General features: G+C 42.6%; 1 pseudogene; it reads right to left on the bottom strand.

The window, feature by feature from the left end:
* LOC113456157 lies at window positions 1–85 on the bottom strand (annotated as a pseudogene).
* Window positions 86–4,613: the final 4,528 nt, after the last annotated feature.

The following is a 4,613-nucleotide window of genomic DNA, read 5'->3' as shown; positions in this document are numbered from 1 at the left end:
GTTTAAGACTCAGAGTTGTTCCTCTCCACGGAAATCTTTAGTAAAAGGCGAAAGATTTATACGATCTGAAGAGAAACCAGAGTATGAGGATCTGGAGGCGTGATACATTACTGTAGTAACGAGACCTCCTAGTTTACTGACGGTGACGATATAGTTAAAGCGTTATTAACGCACGGAAATTTCTTCATGATTGCCTTAAATAATATATATGTCTCTAGTTTTAAGACTTCTAGTAATAAGTAAGTATATTTTCACGAAATTATCTATATTAGTTGCAGTGTGTTATGGGTATGCAAATGAAACAGAGCAATCGCCTTAAACCTGGCTCGGTTCCCGCCTCTTACAGGGGGCGGGGCGAAAGTTTACGCCTCCTGCTTACCTAGGGACGGAGTTTTTACCTCCGTACACTGGAATTTGGTTTCTTTTAAATAAAGGATTTTCCCGATGGTTTAGGCATCGAGGAACTGAAAAGGACAAAGAAATACTGGTAGATTTCCTATTCTGAGGGGGTGGGATTGGGACAGGAGCACTGAGGGCTTCGAAAGAGTTGGCAATATGTTTTCTGTTCTTAGTCTCTGTAATGAAACCAACGTAGATAAGATCTCGCATACTCAGTGCAGTGCTATACCTTTGTACAAAGAGAAAAAAATGTCCAACATTTCTAAACCATTGTGGCTTTCATTTCCGTACGGTGCCAACCCAATGTATCAAAAGGGGATTCTTTTCCCACGGTTGATATCATATTCGTGAGTACGTCTGTGTCTGTATGTGTACGTTTCTATTTGTATAAAAAGACCAATAATGAAGCACGCTCTGCATCAATAACAGCAGCAGCTTTGCCAGGTTCTTCAGTCCTACAAATAAAACTGCGGAGACACCCAACACAATTAAAATACAAAGACGGGGGGGGGGGAGGAAGGCAAAAAATCACCACGTTTTTTCCTCCTTTCCAGTAATCTTTTTTTCTTAAGTAAAATTTACTTTTCTCAGTAAAAGTTTTTCCTTTCTTATTTTGTATTTCGAAACAAGTTTCTCTGTTTAACAGCTCTAGCTGTTCTGGAACTTACTTTGTAGACCAGGGCTGGCCTCAAACTCACACAGATCCGCCTGCCTCTACCTTCTGAGTGTTGGGATTAAAGGCATGTACCACCACCACCAACTCAATTTTTTTTTCTTGAATTTGGGAACATCCAGGTTTGTTTGTTTGTCTGTTTATTATTTAGGTTTTTGAGACAGTGTTTCTCATTGTAACCCTGACTGTCCTGGAGCTTGCTCTATAGAAGGGGCTGGCCTTGAACTGAGAGATCCACCTTCCTCTTTCTCCTGAGTTCTAAGATTAAAAGCACATGCCCAGTTTAGAAATATTTTTAAAAGATTTATTTATTATGTATACAGTGTTCTGCCTGCATATCTGCCTTCACACCAGAAGAGGGCACCAGATCTCATTACAGATGGTTGTGAGCCACCCTGTGGTTGTTGGGAATTGAATTCAGGACCTCTGGAAGAGCAGTCGGTGCTCTTAACTGCTAAGTCATCTCTCCAGTCCCCTAGAAATAGTTTTTTTAATGTGTTGGTTTACTCATGTATCCTAAATAATTTTATTTTGTGGGCTAGGGACATAGCTCAGTTGGCAGTGTCTAACGTGCACAAAAAAGCTTCATAAAATTGAATATTGTGGTAGATGCTTATAATCTCAGCACTTGGGAAGTACGGGCAGAAGAAGTACACACGTGCAAGGGCAGCTATGTAGAAAGTTGGAGACCAGTCTGGGTGGGATACATAAGACCCTGTTTCCAAAAGCAGTGAAGAGAAGCTGGGGGCTCTTCCCACCAAGCCTGATGAAATGAGTTCAGTCTCCAGGACCCATGTGATGGAAGGAAGAACAGACTCCCAGGAGTTGCTCTCCCACCTCCATATGCACACTACACACACACACACACACACACACACACACACACACACACACGTGCACACATACGCGCATGCACACACATGCACACACACGAATAAATAAATGTAGTTTATAAAAGAACTTTGTTCTGTAAATCTATTTTTTTTATATTTATTTATTTATTATGTATACAATATTCTGTCTGAATGTATGTCTGCAGGCCAGAAGAGGGCACCAGACCTCATTACAGATGGTTGTGAGCCACCATGTGGTTGCCAGGAATTGAACTCATGACCTTTGGAAGAGCAGGCAATGCTCTTAACCACTGAGCCATCTCTCCAGCCCCCTGTTCTGTAAATCTAAATGTTAAGGTGGCTTGTGAGGTGCCTGGTTCAGGTTTGGAGTGAGAAATTGCTGATAAACTCAAAGGCTGCTTAGTCTCTGGTGTTACGCAGCAGCCACGACAAGGGCCATTTCCTGTTTGGCACATGTTGAGCGGTCCTGAGGGATCAGGACTGTTGTCTTCTTTGCGGGCCGTATCCCCTGGCTTTGTTAGTTCTACAGAAGCTCTTGCCCCTCAGCCAGCAAGAAATGTTAACCAGATCCTGGAGTGAGCGGCTCCTTTCCCTTCCATGTACCCGGAACTTACCCTGTTTCTTTATTCTGCCTTGTGTATATTATCTGCTTTTCCTTGTTGTTCTTCTTCTCACTCGAGTGACCGCTTTAGTCACTGTTAAGTGCCAGATTTTCAGTAGGCCAGCCAGGCTGTGGTGGCAGGGTGTCCGCGCAGCTGCGTAAGGTTTGATGAGCACACAGGTCCACTTTGCTGCTGCCTTAGGGATGCTCTTACAGTAACTTGCTTATTCAGCACCGGGGATTGGACTCGAGTCTGCTTAGCAAGTGCTGTGTGCTGAGCTGTAGCCTCAGTCTTTCCAGTGACTCCTAAATGCCCCTGCGAGCTGCCCTGGAGCTCACGCTGTAGACCAGACTGGCCTCGAACTCACAGAGATCCTCCTGCCTCTGCCTCATGAGTGCTGGGATTAAAAACATGTGACACCAATGTCCAGCAGGAATTGTTTTATTGTTTTGATGAAACCTTTTTACTCTATATCTATTCTTCTGGATATGAAGATGATCGTGGGTTTTCTATTCTATTTTTCTTTTTTTTTTCCTTTTTTTTTTTTTTTTTTTGGTCGGAATCTTACTAAATAGCCCTTACTGTCCTGGAACTCTCCACCTTGAATGCTTAGAAGTCCACCTACCACCTAGGTGTTGGTGGTGCATGCCTTTAATCCCAGCACTCAGGAGGCAGAGACAGGTGGATCTCTGTGAGTTCAGGGCAAGCCTGGTCTACAGAGCAAGTTCCAGGACAGGCTCTAAAAGCTATAGTCCTCCTTGTGCTGGCATTAACGGTGTGGACCCGAATGGTATTTTATTCTGTTTTTTTTTGGGGCGGGGGGACAAGGTCTTATGTAGATTAGGATAGCTTTGAACTCCTGATCATCTAACTTCCATGTCCCAAGTGCTGGGTTGCTGCAGGTGATATTGTTATGTCCAGTAAAATTTAGGAGTTCCTTCTGAAGCAGTTAGCAGTCCTTTCAAGGAAACATCTCTTTTATATTTTTTTAAAATATTCTCCCTGATTTTTTTATGTGTGTGTTTATGTATGATGTGTGCACGTGGGCATAGGAATACATGTGCCTTGGTATGTAGAGGTCAGAGGACAACTTTCAGGCATTTGCTTTCTCCTACTGTGGTTTCTGGGAACGGAACCCAGGCAATCAGGGCTCTCATAGCAAGAATGATTACCCTCTGAGCCATCTTGATTGTCTTTTTATGCTCTCTTCCTCTTCCTCTTTGGATTTTTGCTTGTTTGTGTTATTGTTGGCTTTGCTAATTTTTTGAGCTAAGCCCTGGCTATCCTTAGAACTCACTATGTAGAGGAGCTGGAGAAATGGCTCAGAGGTTAAGAGCATTGGCTGGTCTTCCAGAGGTCCTGAGTTCAATTCCCTGCAACCACATGGTGGCTCACAACCATCTATGATATCTGGTGCCCTCTTCTGGTGGCCAGGCATACATGCAGACAGAACATTGTATACATAATAAATAAATAAATAAATTTTAAAAAAAGAACTCACTATGTAGACCAAACTGACTTTGTCACAGAGATCTGCCCATCTTAACCTCCAGAGGATTATTTATTTATTTATTTATTTATTTATTTATTTATTTATTCAAGACAGCATTTCTCTGTAGCTTTGGAGCCTGTCCTACAACTAGCTCTAGCTCTATAAACCAGACTGGGCTCAAACTCACAGAGATCCACCTGCCTCTGCCTCTTGAGTGCTGGGATTAAAGGTGTGCACAACCACCGCCCGGCTTTTATTTATTTTTTTAAGATTTATTTTTATCTTTTATTTATATGTATTTGTACATATGTGTCTGCTATGCATTCTCAAGCCCACAAAGGCCCCGTCAGATTCCCTGGAACTAGAGTTTCAAGCAGTTGTGAGCCACCTGACGTGGGTGCTGGGAACTGATCTCAGGTCTTCTGGAAGAGCAGCCAGTGCTCTTGATGCTGAGCCATCCCTCCAGCCACGCTTCTATACTCTTTTAAACCATGCTTCATGTCTGTACTCTATTTTCTGCTATTATTTTTATTTAATCCCTTATATTTTCACTGGCTTTCTTCTGTTTCTTGAGTTTTTGCCTTCTTTTTTTT

The sequence above is a fragment of the Microtus ochrogaster genome, chromosome 5 (assembly GCF_000317375.1).
Source record: "Microtus ochrogaster isolate Prairie Vole_2 chromosome 5, MicOch1.0, whole genome shotgun sequence".
Classification (NCBI taxonomy): domain Eukaryota; kingdom Metazoa; phylum Chordata; class Mammalia; order Rodentia; family Cricetidae; genus Microtus; species Microtus ochrogaster.
Note: the sequence above shows the minus strand (reverse complement) of the source record. Positions and strands in the feature narration are given on the sequence as shown.